This window comes from Triturus cristatus, chromosome 11 (assembly GCF_964204655.1).
Source record: "Triturus cristatus chromosome 11, aTriCri1.1, whole genome shotgun sequence".
Classification (NCBI taxonomy): Eukaryota; Metazoa; Chordata; class Amphibia; order Caudata; family Salamandridae; genus Triturus; species Triturus cristatus.
Genome location: NC_140594.1, coordinates 270,745,752 through 270,764,286, shown reverse-complemented (window position 1 = coordinate 270,764,286; position 18,535 = coordinate 270,745,752). Strand labels below are relative to the sequence as shown.

The following is an 18,535-nucleotide window of genomic DNA, read 5'->3' as shown; positions in this document are numbered from 1 at the left end:
TTCAATTAGACACAAAACACAACAGCTACTATAATCCAGCTATGCAGCCTTAAATGTATGAAGATTACAGCTTGGTCCTTTCACTGCCAGCAACCAAAGTCATTTTTGTTAAACCATTATTTTTTGTCTTTCTGCACCATGCTGGAAGTCATCACAGTTGGGAGTTGACTGGCTGAAAACGAACAACCTCCTTCTTTTCTCTTGTTGCTGTTAACATTAGAGCTCTATTCCGGTGCGTTTAAATCGTCAAAAAAAGTATATATTTCACCACCCGTAAAGGATCATGGACTATGCACAAGAAAGTAATCAAATTACAAAAATATTGAGAAAAAATTGGAAGATCTTGCAACTGGACAGCACGGTCAAAGATATAGTGGGTAGCCACCCTACGGTCACCTACAGAAGAGCCAAAAACCTGAAGGACCATCTGATCCACAGCCATTTCAAAGCCAAAAGCAAGGAAGAGACATGGTTAAAAACAAAAGGATTTGTAAAATGCCACTCTTGCAAGATGTGCCAAATAGCAAAACCAACTAAAGAAGTGAAACTGGCTAATAACAAAATCTGGGAAATTCGCCAATTGATCACCTGCAAGACACAATACACGATATATGTGATGGAATGCCCATGCCCACTCATGTACGTGGGAAGTACCATTTGCGAATTAAAAAAAAGAATAATGGAGCACGTCAGGGCAACCATCCATAAAGATCGATCCAATGCTGTATCAAAACATATGGAGCAGGTGCACCAAGGAGATTGGAAGAAACTAAGATTTTTCGGAATAGAGACAATTCCAAAAAGAGAACGCGGTGGTGATCGGGAGAAACTGCTGCGCCAGAAGGAGTCGCGCTACATCATAAACTTGAGAACTCTGAGTCCCCATGGCCTGAATCAATCAGAGGAGTTATACATTCACCTGTAACCGTTGAGAGTAAAATTCAGACAATGAAGGACACAAGATAAGAAAGATGACCGGGAAACAAATCAAGCAAAAGAAAAAACAAACGGGGAATAAAAACATTGATCTGTCCAGTATGAGAAGATAAACACAAGCAAACAAGAATGGAAAGAATGAAAAAAGAAGTAGAATTAACTTTATTGGCAAACGCACAAATGACAGTACAGTTTAAAGCAGAAATCGTAAAACAACATCACATACTGCCTGAATGAATGAAATACAATCATAAGTCCAATCACAACCCGGAACAATATGAATCTGAACAATTAAAAAAATCCATCAATGGGTTATGAGGATACTTAATGTGAAAGAAACCCTTCCCTTCGAAGAATATCGCTGACAACTACATTGACCATGAGCCATAGAGCCTGCAAGAAGACAGGAAATGACATCATAGCAACTTGGTTGCTTTTTAACGAGACTTTGTCAGAGAGCGAGCTGATCGTGAGCAAGGTGTCAGGCGGCATCGAAACGCGTAGATCTAGCTCAGCTAAGGCCCTAATGTAATGGAATAAATAGATTTAAACTGATACTTTGGGAGTGCGACCCGTTTTTCTTCCTGGCCAGGAAGATTGTGTGCAAATATATATATATATATATATATATATATATATATATATATAAATAAAATTTGGCAGCTACTCAAACAATAGCATTGTACAAAACCCATGACAAAATAAACACTGAAAAGACCAAAGGATTGGCAGCTAAAGTCGGACCTACTGGCTTTGCCAATGCTTGTTAGGTCTGGCACAGACAAACTTTCATTTTTTTTCCACCAGCCACATGTAATCTAATAAAGTCATAAATAAAAAAAATGCAAACGTAGATAAAAAAAAGTCTTTGCATCAGCCCCTCTTTATCCATTGGTCTGTTCAAATGTCCAGCACAATTTGGTAAGGCTTATCACAGCACACACCATGGGGCAAGGGGTCAGAGCACTTCAGCCGTTAGCTCTCTTGCACTGCGACCGATAGCATTTTTTCTAATCACATATGCACATCCACTTAAAAGGAAGTCAACTATCTTGCCTGGTGAGCCAATACTTTACTTAGCCAATACTTTTTTCTTTCAATCATATCATTTTTGTATTATTTTTAGTCAACCCTTTATGTTTAAACTAGGTCTTCAGCTTTCAGCTATTTCAAGCCAATAGTACCCGTTTGAGACAATAAACCACATAGTCCCCTGTAATAAGCAATAACAGGAATAAAGATTTTTGTACCCCAGTACACCTGCACGCACCAAAGCACTCATATTGCTCTAATAAAAATATATGCAATGGTCACTTTTTTTTTTAATAAGGTAACATTTGTATTGCAAGCATGTGGTCACCATCGTACTAAGTTGCCCAGGCTGAATCAATTGGCTTTGTCAATGCTTATCTTTTGTAATCATCCTTGTGTGTGTGTAATCGATATCTTCAGGTTAGAGAAACTCAAAGCTAGTTGTACCTTTTCTTTCCGCCAATTAGAATCATATTTTCCTGTTATGTACATTAAAATGAAAAAGAGTTTATGTGCCTGTTAGAAAGCACCTGTACTGTTCTACTACAATTTTAAGCGATTGCTATTTTTTGGTTCATTTAATATTGTTATCATAAGAAAATGGCAGGCAGGTTTAGAAGGAGGAGGCATGTTTTCTCTTTTCTTGTTTTGATTGGTGGCCCATGTCTGCAACAAAATAGGTTTTAAAACAATCGCAGCAGCTTGTTTAAGCCAGCTCTATTGGCTTTGGGAATGTTTTTTCCTATGTATAACCAGATCATTTTGCTAGTCACATTTTTTTATGGGCCCTACAAAAACGTCAAGACCAGAATATATTTGGGCACCAACTGAGCTACACAACATACAGCTTAAACCCGAAATTACACCAACAGTAAAGGCAGACTCTCATTTTGAAGACAGCGCCAGCTCTACATATCACTTAGTTGCTAAGCTAAGAATTAATATTTAATCAACTGTATCTGGTTTTATTTTCAACTCTGTGTGTAACTAGAGGGAGATTCAACAGCCCTCCAGCATCCAAAAAGTATATTCACAATGCCACCTCCTTTGTGAAGAACTGCCATTTAATTTCAACTGCAAACCTGGCAAAGATTAGCTCTTTTGAACATTTGTGTATTGCTCTTTGTACCTTGCAGCAATTTCAAAATGTCAGAGTCCGAACCTGTTGAAATTGCCAATCGACTGCTTTACACCCACGTATCCCTTTCCAATGAGATCAATTTAAAACAATAAAGCTTCCATCACAGAGTAGATGATATGTGCTCATCCTTTTTCTGTGCAAATGCTCACTCTCACTCTCCACCTTCATCTTTCTTTGCACGTTCGTCTTCTCCTTTGCCTGACCACTGGTTGCTGCTCAGTTTCGTTGGACTTTTTGCGGCAAATGTAGATTGTCTATGAAAACGGTTAGGCACGGGTCTCCTTCATGATCTATTTGGCTGATAGATCATCTCTAATTCAGAAGATCTTTCCATAGCATTTCAGCTCTTAGGGTTCCTCCAGCTATAGTCTATTAACCCACCTGGCATCATGAAGTATTTGTGCATTTTCCAAATCGACATTAACGTAACAGAGGAGACCAAACACGCTAAAGCAGCAAGTGATAAGCTTTCTGAGGCACTGCCAAAAATTGCACCTATGAATCTATATCCAATGAAAACAATGTACGTGATGAGACATCAGATCGGGCTTCAAGAGAAGACATTTAGCTTCCTAATATTTTTTAAATATGTATTTCACGTAGCAACCGTTTATTTTTTCAATATCTGTATCTATGTTGTAGCTCAGGCTTTTCTCACATTTTATGGATCATTACTTTAAAGTAATAGTCCCCACCTTCTGTGTGATGTTAGCCAAAAATAATGCAACTTATAATATATTTTCCAAACCATTGAGTAAAATGTCAAACACTGAGAGCTAGCTCAGCGAATGATCCAACACATTGAAAGGAAGTTTGGAGCACAGCCTACAAAAACGATTTAATACAAAGTGTGGTTCTAACTACTTCAAAAAGCGTGACAGGTTTCAGTCATAGACGCGGGTCTACAAAATGTCAGTGAAAGCATAGGACTACTCTAATAACACTCATTGATGATGGTTGTCGCAACATAGTTACAGACTTTGCTGCAGTGCATAGATCTCACTTTTAAACCTAACAATATATTCAGCCCACATAATACTGATGTTTATGTCGTAAGATACTACGGTAAACAAATTTAAACTTTGTGGTCCACTTTAAATATGCGCAGTTTGGCCAAGACTTATGGCAACGAGTTGCAGAGTGAAGGAAAAAGGTTTAGTATCGTGATCGAGGGCAATGTGGAGATGCTGAGCCGGTGAAACTACTGGTCGCACGCACAGCATTTGTTTCTATAAATATTGCACTTGCTTTGGATGCAATAAAATACATCTACGCAAACAGGTCACAAAAGTTTGATCAACTAAAAGAAATTGTAGCACATGCCAAGCTGGGATGGTACCACTTCCCTGGTGCAGAAGGTGAGAAAATGCAGCAGCGATGCATGTAGATAGGAGGTCTTTCTTTGTATCACACTGCATGCGAGAGGGTCCGATGGGGATGAAAGCATGTGCAACATGTTATTTGTAGTGTTCCTGCAAACCTTAGCTTTATCACTCGAAACTGAGATCTGTTTTTAATTTTGATTAAAGTATTGGAAGTTCGGACAGAAGTTAGAAAACAAGCATTTGCAGTGAAATAGGTCTCGCAATTAGGCAAGTTTAAGCTATTGGCATTGTAAATGACAATGCCTTTTATTTATGTTTTGAAAACACAAATTAAAGGCATTGTTATTTGCAATGTCAATAGCTCAAAGTCATGTAAATGCGAGACCTATTGCATTGCAAATGCTTGTTTTGGTAGGCACGGGGAGATTAAGTGCTTTGCACAGGATAAGGAGTCGACACAAGGCGCGAACCTTGGTTTCCCAGCTCCAAAGTCGGCAGTCTAGCCGTGGGACCAGATCCTCTCCCCATGCTATTAATGTATTAGGATTGGTGTGTTCACTGAAAACATATCACCTCCTCCAGAGAGTGGCCCGCACGGGGAGATTAAGTGCTTTGCTCAGAAGCACAGGATGAGGAGTCGACCCAGAGGCTCGAACCTTGGTTTCCCAGCTCCAAAGTCGTCAGTCTAGCCGTGGGACCAGATCCTCTCCCCACGCTATTAATGGATTAGGATTGGTGTGTTCATTGAAGAACATATTACCTCCTCCAGAGAGTGGCCCTGGTACCTCCAGGCCCAGATGTGTTACGCAGTCAGCTCGAAAAGTTAGCTGTTTTGTGAGAAGAAATACTGAAGAGAAACTTTGCTGTGCTTGCGTGCCAACATCGCTATCTAGAGGCAATGCTACGACCTCAGGCGAAAGGCGGAGCTCAGTCACTCAATTAAATTCTCACTCGGAATCTCGCAATTCAAGGATAAGGGAAATGTGAATGCGAAAATAATACGGCTACAGTCCAGCAAAAACAATATTATGTAAAAAATAGTGTGCTTTGGTATCAAAATGTTCGTTCCACGAGCAGCGAGCTACCATGTCACTGCAATACTTTGTAACACACTTCAGCCTTCCGGGCCAGGCTTGGTCAAGAGGTAATAAATAAATATGCAACCAGCGCTCGTGGTTGATTGCAAGTACTACATATTATGCCTAGTGTCGTCCATTACCTGCTCCCCAGTAACGCCCTACAATAACTAGTGCGCCCCGATATACAGGGGCCCTCTACATTGGCAATGAGGCGGAGCGAGCCTGCCTAGTGTACTGCCCTGGAGCAGCGTCCACTTGACCCCAAAAAGAAGCAAAGCACTCCGCAGGCCGTGGAGTCGGTACTGGAAGTGGGTCAGAGACTGGAGGGAAACAGTCTGCGCGTCTCTGCGAGGCATCGTGTGTGGTGACGGCATACCGTTCATTGAAGTCCTCTGCGGCACGAGTGAGTGTGGACCGTGGCTGGCGGGGAAGCCGTGGTGGTGTGGGCTCAGCAGTGTGAAGGTGAGGCGGCCGGGTGGGAAGCCAGCCGTGGACGGCTGAGTCCTGTCCGTGCCAAAGTGTCCAGGAGAAGGTCAACAAGAGAGTGCACGTGTGGCGGCTGTTTGAGGCCAGCGACAGCCAGTGTGAGGGGTGAGTTCCCCCTGGTGGTGGCGAGAGACAAGTGCTAGGCCCTCAGACGTGGAAGCGAGGGCTGATGAACCTAGCTGTCTCCGCGTGCACATCACCTGTCCACGCAGGCACAGCAAGCAGGAGACAGGGAGGGACAGGAGATGTGCATGCATACACATGACCCGTACGGGACAGGAGATGTGCACGTGTACACATGACCTGTACGCGTGCACATCTCCTGTCCCCCTTCGGCTAAGAAACCGACGACAATAGATCTCGCCAAGACGATCAGCGCATGCGCTGCGCCGCTAGGCTAGACCTAAAAAAACTGCGACTGTGTGGAAATTCGGGACGTCTGGTTCACCCTACACCTGGCTCTCACTGTGGCGGTGTTGTCTAGGAGCCCTCCCCGTCTGACTGACGAACACAAAAAAAAAATCACTTGGTTCTCTATGACAATCTGCTCCCACAGGAGCAGTGGCAAAGAGTGCCCGGTGCGCATAATCTAACTCATCCTGACAGCAGATGAAAACAAGCATTTGCAATGCAATAGGTCTTAGTGAATGTTTGAGCTATTGGCATAGCATATGTTAATATTTCTTTTTTTTGTTCAAAAATATACTACCAGTAGCATAAGGAATAAATGAAAAGGCACAAAGCAACAAAAGGGTGCAAATATTGCACCTTTTTACAGCTGGTGCAACAGTCGCGCACAAGTGTTATTAAGGTTAGCAGTACTGTTCTCAGTATACATTCATTGAACAACAGTGCAACCCCAAGAAAAAGATGGTTGAAAGTAAAGTGGTAGTACAGCGTTGATGCTCAGGAGTACCCCCCTCCCCGTCACTATTGTAATGCAGCCCATCATGCTTTGCACCTCCTTGCCATGGTGATGTGCATATTAACAGAACGAGAGAAAGGTTGAAACTCTGCCCGGGGAGGCTTGTGGTTTGCAGATTTTGTGTTTGGATGAACGTTGTTTATTACTGAACAGCGTGGCGCCCATAAGATGGCTTCCGCGCTGAGAGAGAAATTAATGCCTGAAAGAAAAAAAAGTTACTGAACAGTGCGGCGGCAGTGAGATGGGTGCCTCGCTGAGAGAGAAATGAACGCCAGAAAGAACAAACATTGGCTTAGCCAATAGGTCTCGCTTTTGGGACCTTATAAGTATTTAGTTATGCAGCACAATATCCTTGGTGCAACAACATCAACCGTTGCATGGCTAAACACTTATAAGGTCCCAAAGGCGAGACCTATTGGCTATACCAATGATTGTTATGGATGGTAACTGAGCTGTTGTGTTTGGGTCAGCAGCGAACAAGTGTTCGCACATGTGTGCTTGGGTGTCTATGTGTGTGCATCCTTTGTTTAGGCCTCATAATCTTTTTAGAGACCATATCACAGTGTGTAATTGGGTTTGCATGCTGGAAGTAGCCGTAGTCGGGGCGTTATACACATTTGTTGTTCATGGCAACCATGCATGGCTTTGCTATGCAGCTGTGTGAGGCTGTTTGTATAAATGTGGTTGGGTATGTCTGGAGTGTTTCAGCTTTTGAACCCTAGGCCACACCTGTCTCTGGGCTCGTTAGACAATGATGAGTGTGCTCGTGTGCAGTGCATTATCAGTTTGATTTTAAGCCACAAAGTTTTTAGTTTGTATTTATTGCCCAATCTCTGTTGCATGGCGTTCTTTCATATTAAACTGTTGTTTTTTCAGGGCGCCGCTAAGTTGCTTTGCACATTTCCCTCTTACCAAGTGTGTCGGTGTTTCCGAATGGCACCATTTTACAAATACTGAAGAAATAAGTAGAGGCCTGGTCGAGTATGTGAGCGAAAGGCCCTCGTCGCGACAGGATGAAGGTATTTTGGTTGTTTTAATATCGTAGGGTCAGTCAGTGGCTTTGCACGCGGATAGTTTTCTGACGCTCTACGGGCCACTGACAAGACACCCGCGGCTGCACAGATGTGTGCACAGGTCTCCGCGAGCGCATGAGGCCAGTCAAAGGATTTGCAACCCTCACACATCTTTTGCTTCTACATCAAAGCCTGTCGGTGATTTCCAGGGTGCCAAGAGTAAGATGGTGCTGAGCCAGAAACTGTTCCACCCGCGGTGGGGGAAACTGCAGGCCTATTGAACTTCATTTCACCACCGCACAACAGGCACTTCTTCAAAGAGCTTTGCTTCCTGCGGGCGACCGAAATGTAAATACAATGATTAAAAAGTCTCCTTGTCTCACAGCAAACCTTTACAGAACAGAGTTAGACCACGTTTCTAAAAGAAAAAAAAAAGATAAAGAGGGTGACAACGAACACATTAAGAAACAGAGCCACGAGACAGAAAGACATAGGAAGGAAAAACAAACAAGTTTCGCTTTCCTGTCAAAGGGCGGGGGCTCAGAGCTGGAAACAGGGCGCCTGAGAGGGAGGGCGAGGGTGAAACAGGCAGGGGAGAGAGAGTAGAGATATTAAAACAAGCACGCGCGGCCACACTAATTAGAAACAGATGGCCCCTGCGCGCCGCTGCTCGCTCCCGAGTGTTAGAAAAGTGCAGACCGATTCCAAAAGGTCATCTCCTAGAGCAGCACATGCGTGCTGCCCTAGGCTCAACCTAAAAAAAATTACTTAACAGTACGGCAGCAGTGAGATGGATGCCTCGCTGAGAGAGAAATGAAGCCTGAAAGAAATGGAAACCAAAAGGCAGCTGTGAGATGGGTGCCACGCTGAGAGAGAAATGAATGCCTGAAAGAAAAAAGAAAAAAAAAAAAAGAGTTACAGAAAAGTTCTCTTGATTTGGACAGGGGATGAAGCAGACCTCAAACGTTTCCATCAGTGGCTTAATAATGGATCCCAAGATATCAAGTTTACTATTCAATAGTGATTTCCTTGACATTTCTAAGAAGGCAGAGGAAGGACAACTTTACACCACTCTATTTAGGAAATGTATTGAGAAAAACACCCTCCGATGTTACACAAGCCACCATCCTAGAAATCCGAGGGATAATTTGCCTTATGCGTAATTCCTCAGAATTCGTAGAAATTGCTCACGCAAAGCAAATTACTTTAGGGATTTGGAGCACCTACCGAAGAGACTGGTTGAGAGAGGTTATCCAAAGAGCTTACTTAAGAAGGCCCAGAAGAGTGCTTGATTTAACCCAAGGGAAGCCCTGCTTGAACCCAAACAACGGGCGGGTGACACACAAGATAGGATGATCTGTGTGACGACGTACTGTTCTCGGAGCAATGATATAAGACAGGTTATTAACAGGTACTGGGCATTAGAGGCAGATAAGATTGATCTGGCGGAGCCACTCAAGCACATTCAGGAAAGGAAAGAGCATTAAGGATCATGTAGTGAGTTACTACCTAGGAGGCCCTCCATAATCACCCATACCTACACTGTGGTAATTTACCTCCGCCCACTGGCTATTTTAGATGTGGTAGTTTCAAAGCCTGTGTCTTGACAATGGAGATCAAGAACATTCAACCACAATGAACACACATTTACACTGAAAGGACATGCCAATTGTAATAGTGTGGATGTGATATATGCTACCATATGTCTGTATGGATTTTTATACATTGGCCAGATCCATGAAAACGTGAAAGCATGCACACTTAAACACTGTAGTCGAATCAGGTGCAAGGTTCAAGTGGTGTCCCTGGAGGAACACTTCCATACTTTTAATCACCCGTCTGAAAGTCTAAAATGGACAAAGATTGGAAAAGATCAATCTTGGCCCAAGGGGTGGCAGTTTAGTTGACATGCTCAATTTGCAGGAATGGAAATGGATGCACATCCTGGAAACTGTAGCTCACGGGTTGAATGAGTACGAAGAGATTAGAAGGCAGGTATCCCTACTTAATAATGACTGACATTATTGTAGGTAGGTTGTTATAAACCAAGATGTTCACATGATGTGATTATAAGTGCAACCACGGGTCTTGGCACTGATACCTTGTTCCTACAATGTGATCTATATTACTGTGCGATTCTCATTATACAACTTGGTAATTAATCAAGTTTGGAATCTTTGTATGTTTTTATTGAGGAACCTTTTACAATTATGTTCTGTCTCCAACAATTGTAACTGTCTAATCGTAATAACAATGGTCAATTGATGTCTTAATTGCATAACGTTGTGACCCAATAACTGTGTTTAAGTGTTGCCAGCTATAATATAACATTATATGCCTTGTAATCACGCAACATGATTTACACTATATCAGCAATTGTTAACACTTTCATTTTTCTGTTTACATATTGATGGATCCTGAATAAATCATTAGACCCGTACATAGATCAAATTGTTAATTGTCTATTTTAACGAGTGACGGACCATTCCAGCTAATGCTCGTAGTGTGTATAAGGACCCCCTGCTACTAATATCTGTTCCAAGGGCAGAGAAAATACAATTGTACAAAACAAGTCCCTAGGCAACTACTATTCTACTCAGCATTATATAACATAATTGCTAAAGGGTACTAAAAGGGCTAAGTGTGCACAAGAGTGTAAATTATAAAAACCTTTTATTAATACAAAATTTCTAAAAAGATCTATGATGAACCATGCCTGTATAGTCACATGGCAATCAAAAACAACAACATACTTCACAATCTCATTGGCTCTCTGTGCATTATAGCAATAAAATCAAATTTCATGTGTGTAGTTTCAACAGACACTACTATTTTTTGATACAGTAATCACAATTATGAAAACACATTAAGATAGAATTATAACTTCATCAGTAATTAATGTAAACATTATTAAAAATAATTAAATCGGGGAGGAGCCAAGATGGCGACCGGGACGGCAGCGTAGACTCCCGGCTCCGTGAACCTCCGCATCCCGCACGGATATCCTGCACGAGATCCTCAACCTGTGCTACGCGGTTGTGTTTCTGAAGGAGAGTGGCACCCGACTGTGTGACTCCGAGGTTTCTGGCTGCGGTATCGCCGGAGAAACGAGCATTTGAACTTTGCGGCCTGTGCGGCCCTGGAGCCGGGACCTCAAGTGGACGCCGTGGCCGGGTGGCAGTTCAACAACAGCGGCCTGTTGTGACTGGGCGGAGGCGGTCCACCGGAGCGGTGCCAAACTCGGCCTACATTTCGTCGTGGTCGTTTCTACGGTCAAGTGTAGCGGTCCGGGTGCATGCCCGTGGGTGCAATTCTCAGATCCTCCGGTGGCTGCCCCTGCCTTTGATGGTGAGCTGCCCGGCTGCCGCCCGTATCCTGCCCTGATCCTTGCGGGCCGCCCCCGGCTTTTTACGGGAGCGGGTCCGTAGTGGGGACGACTGTTGCCCGTGACCACGCAACGGATAACTTTTCGCCTGCCCCCGGAACCCGGTCACCAGCGACGTGGCCATCGGGACGCTTGTCCCAGGGTCCCGGCCCCGGTGGGGGTCGGGCATACTTGGCGGCCATCTTGTTGCGATGAAGCCTACCATCCTGTCCGCTGGGTCGCAGCGGGATTGTGAGAGTGCGACTTTTGGGAGTGTGGCGGCGCGATCGCAGAGAGCTGTGCTGGGGTACGGCGACCTCCTCGAGGCCCTTGGTGCTCTTCACTCCTCCTTGATTCATGGTGTCGGGGTCTTGGGGAGTAAGCTCGACGGTGTGGCGTCGGCGTTGGGGCAAAGGCGGCCCGCCTGTCCGCATGTACATAGGGCCTACCCACAAAGCGCACAGGGGGACACTTTGGCGGCCACCCCTGAGGTTAGTGCACGGCTGGACACTCAGGCCAGTATGCTACAGTGTGTTCGTCCAGCTGAGGGCCTGATCTGTCCCGGAGGCGTCGGACCTGAGTGGGGTGTGGTAGCCTCGTCCCGTACGTGCCCTCCTGCGACCCAGGGACAACTCCAGCAACTATTGTCTGCTTTGGCTGCTTCTGCCTTCCTGGACCTTGAGTGCAGTGCATATCCTGGGGCAGCACTGGGAAGCCTGTTTCTCCACGCTGCGGACTGTGTTGATGCTCAGAGACTTCCACCCCACCTGTGTGCGTCGCTTCTCGGACGTTTTTGGACAATTCTCTACCTTGGAACGTTGGATATGGTGCTGGGTCGAGGGGTAGGCATGGGCAGAATTCCAAAGAGTGGTCAGGGATAAGGCTGATCCTTCAGGGGTGGTCATCTAGTGGACGGGCGGGCTCAGGGGTTGCGTGCTCTCCTGGCATAGCTAACAGCATAATAGGTGCATAGTGCTCCTCATCTTGCTTTGAGAAGATCGCTTTTGTGCTGTTTATTGTTCACTTTGGGGGAAACTTACCGTGCGGGAGGGAGAAGCCGGGGGTATGTTTTGAAGGCCCTCCTCCAGTTTATTAATACTTTCTCCACCCCCCCGTCTGGTGGGGTTCTTTTCCTACTTCTTTTTCCCTCTTCTCCTATATTTCGGGTCTGGTTCCAGGGCGACAGGCACACTGCTGGGGGGGGGCCGTACTCATCTGCAGAGGTGCAGGGTGGGGGGTTGGGGGAGGGGACTCTTTCGTCTTTTATCTCTTTTTCCATGGCCTCCTTTTTCTTCTCGGATTCTTTTTGTTTTTTCTTTTTCTGGGATCAGTGTGATACACCTCCTTTGCTATGACTCGTTGTCGCTCCATGTGTACCACAATTTCCGGGGTGCTCTCCGGGAGTTCTGGCGGAGGACTGCAGGCGCAACTGCTTATTATACTCTTCCTCATCCTGATGTTCTTGTGTTTGCGCCATTGACCTAATAGATTGCTGTAAATCGTTTACTTCTATTACTCTGCGTACCTGTAATTGCTGTTTGAAAATTGTCTGGCACCTGATCCTTCTGCCTTGTTTCATTATAAAACGAAAACCTTTTTCTCCTGGTGCCCTACCTACGCTGTTCACAGTATTAGCATCATGATTCTGCTCCCCGATGTGCTGCCTGTGTTTATACTTGCCTGTTTTTGCTCTGATTGCTTAGCGGCCGGCCCCGGGGGGTTGTAGGCCCATACTTGTTCTCTATTGAACTGTCAATAAAGGTTTTCAAAAAAAAAAAAAATAATAATAATTAAATCAAACATTTGATCAAAGAAAGAAGTAAAGTGATTTCCAAATTAATGTATCCATGTTGAGAGACAATTGAGTGGCTTTGATCGTAGATGGATCTTCTTGAAATCGAGTCTACGCGTGTTTCTGCAACCCAAACACCTTCATTAGGAAAGCCACAAATAAAACTTGTCAAATCTTAAACTACAATAGGTAAGGATAGTATTGTGAAAAAGGATTCAGATGGATAATGGGACCAGCAAATTAGAACAAACTTATGTACTTCCTGTAGGATATAATAGCCGATCCAGAAGAAATCAGCACTGGACAAAGTGGTAGGGGGATGCAAAGGATTTATATGCGGGGATTCTTATGTGGTAGAAAAGTTGGAGATCTTTGGAACAGATATATGACCAGACTGTGAACTGGGTATACGTCTTGTTTTATAACTTTCACCAAAGACATGAAGGAATAAATACAGAACTCGTAACTGGAGAAAGCGGCTTCGTCATAGTATAGGTACAATAATGAACATCTGTGCCATGTGATCTGTGCCACTCGTCTTCCGCTTAAGAATGGCGAGATCTGCTAATGTTCACATATTTCAATTTTTGTGCCCGGAGGCATTTCACAATTAATTCTGTTAGCCCTTTAGACTCTTTTACTGACTTGTGCCACGCAGTAACGTAATTTTGGTTGCAATAAGGAGTGACTGCATCCTTTATGTGCCCTGACGTACCATTTCAAACTGCCAGCGTGTATCACGTGGTGACGCATCGCTGGATGCAGTATGTAGCGACTGCATTCCTGAAATGTGGTCAGCTGTGTGCACGCTGACCTCACTGAACTGGATTTAAGACACCAGATATTGAACGCTTGTGTATCCGCGAGATGTTCTCTAGATACTATATATCGTAAAATAGCAGACTAGGCCTTGCTGCAAGTCTCTTTTTCCCTTATTTAATCACTATTGAGCGGGTTTTTAACACACACACACAATTGTATTTTCTTTTAGAGTCTGTACCTTGATTAATCTGGACGACTCCGTGCATAACTGCTATTGTGACAAGTTTACAATTACACAAAGCCCCAAATGGGTGAGTAATGCAGTCTTTGTTACTGCCACCGTTTTCTATCTTATATTAATTATACCTTTGTGCTATTGCTTTCAGCACATTTACATCCTGGATCTAATTAGCCCAATAAGAAAGGGCACTTGCATTGTCTATAAATGAGGAGTTGGCTGACCTTCACATTTGAGATCAAATCTAAGTGACTGGAATGTGGAGGATTTCAGGTGAGCTTGACCACCGTGTATGAGTGTATCTCTAAATCATAAATAAGGCTCCCTGTTTTCCGTTTTTACTGATTTTTACATATAAATACAGACAGAAAAACATTCATTTTCTTGTCTGTATTTATTTTTAAATGTGGATAAAAACGGAAATTGGGTGCTTTTTGAGTGATTCTAAATATACTTTGACATGACAGTCAGGCCAATAACTGTGTGGATTCACAGGTAAGGGGTTTAAAAAAGAAAGTAATTTTATTAAAGAGGCTTAAACTGCAGTAGCAATGCACAAGGTTGATACTGAAATGTGAATATTTTCATGTAAGTGCATTGATTTATCTTCCGCATTTGTTCATATCCCTGAAACCTGGCAGGCATTCAAGCATGACTGCATATTTATTGGTTAAATAAATGTGGAAATATACCAGTTTCAGCTTTACTTTTTTTAAAAACCCATAATAAATATGGATAAATACAGATAAAGTTGACAAAAAATAAATATGGATAAATACAGACGGAAATGACTAAAAAATAAATACCATAAAACCGGGAGCCCTATTCATAAACACCTTCATTAGCCTTCTGACTGGTGTTCTCCTCTCCATCTTCTAGGTTGCTCCTAACTGTCTTGATGAAGATCCATCAATGAGGTTTAATTGGCCTTTCATCATCTTGGGTCGAAACGCCGACATTCCTTATTTGTGTGGCCTGTACTGCTATCGCTATCTATAGGGGGAACAGCTTTGAATTGTAAACTGTACCTACACATAATGTAAGTAACTTGATCTAAACGTTTAATCAGTCAGGCATAAATACCATCTGGTGGTAAGTAATTGTACTGTATCTCTTTCAACTTATGCACATGCACTTTTCCTAGCACTTGCTACTTTTTGGAGCGACTAATGTATATGAAAAGTATTTTATGTGTATATGCTCAAATGTCATTACCGTTTTTTAATTTATTTCAATTGGACTCGGTGCTTTCTGTATTGTGGTTTTGGTACACATTTTCTTGTTAAGTAATGTGCTATCCTCCGGACTTCTGAACTGGGGGGGGGGTGTATAAATACCTTATTGGAGTCTAGATTGGCTAGTAGTATTGCCATATCTGTATAACCTCAGTTGGGACAAATTTTCTTTTGTATCAAACTGTACCCTGGTCCTACGGAAGACTGGGTTTTCCCATTGCTGTGTAATGGTTTGTAAATGTAACAAGGAAAGGACTAATAAATCTGGTAAAGTAAATTCATAAGAGTGTATGGGGCCTGCCACAAATATAAGTAGCAAGGCCTATGCTTCCTGTTTTCTTTAGCTCGATCATTGTAGAAAGACTGGAAGGGAAGCCCTTTTCAGAAGGTACTAAGATCAACATCAGAACAATAAAACAGAATGGAAATAAGGCCTGTTAAAAAAACATCTGAAGCCTGGATGGGGAATATGTAACTGCCATTCAATACAACAAAGTTTAAATATATGCGCTTGAGTGTTGAGAACGCCTGAGAGATGCTGACAAGAGATGCTTAAGGGTACAGAAGGCAACTAAACAGGAGAAGCATCTTGAGAATATTTTATTTCTTACACTGAAAATGTCAGAAGAACAGAGCACACAAGTCCCAAGGATGTGCAGAAACTCAGTGCACTGTTGAGGTGCACAGGAAGTTTAACCAACATCCTGTATAAATCACTTGTCTGTGACAAAATTATTATATGGAAGGCCTCCCACTAAAAGACTAGTGCATTTCTTCGTTAGAGACACCATACTCAGCAGATAACCAGGTGCTTTCAATGACAGTGATCTGCCTGCGACTTATTCAGAGTTCTACTGCTTACTCTTCTGAAGAAAACCGTGTATTTGAGCTTCACAATATCATTTTATCACACTGATCCTCAAACCTAGATTCTCGCCCTGAAAGAACAGATATGGTGCTTTAAAAACTGGAAAAGGTGTTGATCCCTTCAAATCCCACTGAGATTAAAAAGTGAGTGGCATCTATATTTTTTTTTAAATCACAACCACTCACAGTTCTAAAGAAATATATCATGCTCAGTAGCAGCTGACTGTTTCCATCACTTTCTTTTAGTCAGACTGACCTTTGAAATTTGTACATACTGGACAGCTGCATATTAAAACAGGTCATAAATCTTTTTACTAACTCAGTAACAACTTAGACTCCAACATACCAATCAGTACACTTAGCAGTCAGTCACCTCAGCATTAGGGGACATTCCTCTCTCTTAGGAGCAGTACACACCAGCTCGTTGGCCCAGCAAGCCTTTTTCAGTAGCCAGCACATTGCCTAATTTTTCAAACTATAAAACATTTGCTTAGCAGAAATCGTGGTACCCCAAGTATCTCCAGAACATCCAGCATAGGCTTTGCATACACTACACAAAAGCCAGAGTACCACCACTGCTACTGCTAAAACTCTTGGCTTCAAGAATACTGGAGTACAGCACCTTCGGTCCACAATGGCTCACACAACTGCAACCAATGCACTCAAAAATCACTGGTTGGGTGTGCTAGATACTCATGAACAAGTCTACATTACCAAGGTGTTCTTCTGACTATAGCATAAATGTAGTTTCGCTACCCCAATTAAAAAAATATTAGGATGCCAAAATAACCCTACGAATGGCTGATAGCCTCCTCCAACTTCAGCCCCAGTTTTCGAATGCCAGTAACTAACCAGACACACAACGTCCCTCATGCATAGTACATTTCACAGAAACAGTTCACTTCATCATCACCCATTCAACCAACTGTACACCTCCTACTTCATACAAGAAAGCACAACCCCAGAAACAAAATGCAAAACTCAACCTATTGAACTTTTTTTGCATTATACCTGCAACTCTTACTCACATTCTTTTTTACTCGACCACAATACCGATATGGTTTTATTTAAAAAAAATAATAATAATAATACCTAGCAAGCAATATCATTTCGTCCACTAGGTGTGCATACTCCTCTCAAACCATGTAACTGATAGGTTTTTTAGGTCTCGCATGACCCAGCGCATGCGCTGGTCTGGCGCGACTTATTGAGAGGGCTCCAAAAAGTGCTACCAGGCCAGCCTAGAGCTACAGTGCATGTGCGCGGGCGCGCGCGCCGCGCTTTACCGCGATTACTTTCACTTTCGCGGCCGCTCTGATGTTTGATAGCGATGGCGATCACTTTCGCGGCCGCACGTCATAGCCAATAGGTCTCACTTTTGGGACCTTATAAGTATTTAGTTATGCAACTGTTGCATGGCTAAATACTTATAAGGTCCCAAAGGCGAGACCTATTGGCTATGCCAATGCTTGTTCTAAGTTTGAGGTGTGTCCATCAGTTTTCTACGAAAACCGTGTGTTACTTGAAAGAGGAAGAAAGGTCCCAAGTTAAATAGAGAAAGCTCTATGGATGTCAGTAGCTCACCCTATCAGTGGCTACAAATTATCGCCCCGTATTTACATATTACCATCTCCGATTGAAAGTAAACATGGTGCTTTGAGTAAAGAAGGCATTAGTCTTCAATATTAGATTTAAAGAGTTCTCTTAACAGCAGCGCTAGGAATTTCACAAAGCAATATGTTCAAATGTTAAAAGCTGGCAAAAAGCCATTAGGTTAAACCCTCCCTCCCCCACCCCCACACACAACACAATCAACAAGTAATTTAGCACAGACCATTAATTTGCATGTAAATCAAATAGGCTTTGGCTTGTATATTACCAGTGAAACGGAGGATGCAACCGTACATGGCCAATCAGAAACAGATGTAATTTTAATTAATTATAACAATTGCGAAGGGTAGGCCTGGGCACGACATATAAAATTCAGAAAGTGTGTTGCGAAATTCTGCATAGAAGCTAACTGAGCAAATCACACAGAACTCTCTTAACTCGGCGAAATATTACCGAATACCTTACAGGAAACACCAGCATGAAATCAATTGAAGAAGGGAATCTTAGAACAGGGGTATATGGTAACCTCCTCAAATTAACTTATTGCCCGACTTCTATGTTTGAATTTGACACATTAAACACGTGTTGCAAACAAATGGTGATTGAAACTCTCCTAGAACATCAGGGAGTGTTAAGATCGCTGACAAAGGAATTATTCCAGCTAATTGACGCTTGCAATTTTTTCTTCACTCTCATTTGATACTAGGATCCAAGCCAGCTATTCGAGCT

At 43.0% G+C, this 18,535-nt stretch overlaps 1 protein-coding gene and 1 non-coding gene across 3 annotated transcripts in view; both read right to left on the bottom strand.

Moving 5' to 3' along the window:
* SMTN (smoothelin) overlaps window positions 1-18,535 on the bottom strand; it is a 981,050-nt gene that overhangs the window by 952,061 nt on the left and 10,454 nt on the right. The gene's annotated exons all lie outside the window — the stretch shown is intronic.
* Window positions 6,751-6,874, bottom strand: LOC146783996 (U4atac minor spliceosomal RNA). The gene has a single exon (XR_014971470.1). It is a non-coding gene; the product is annotated as a U4atac minor spliceosomal RNA (small nuclear RNA).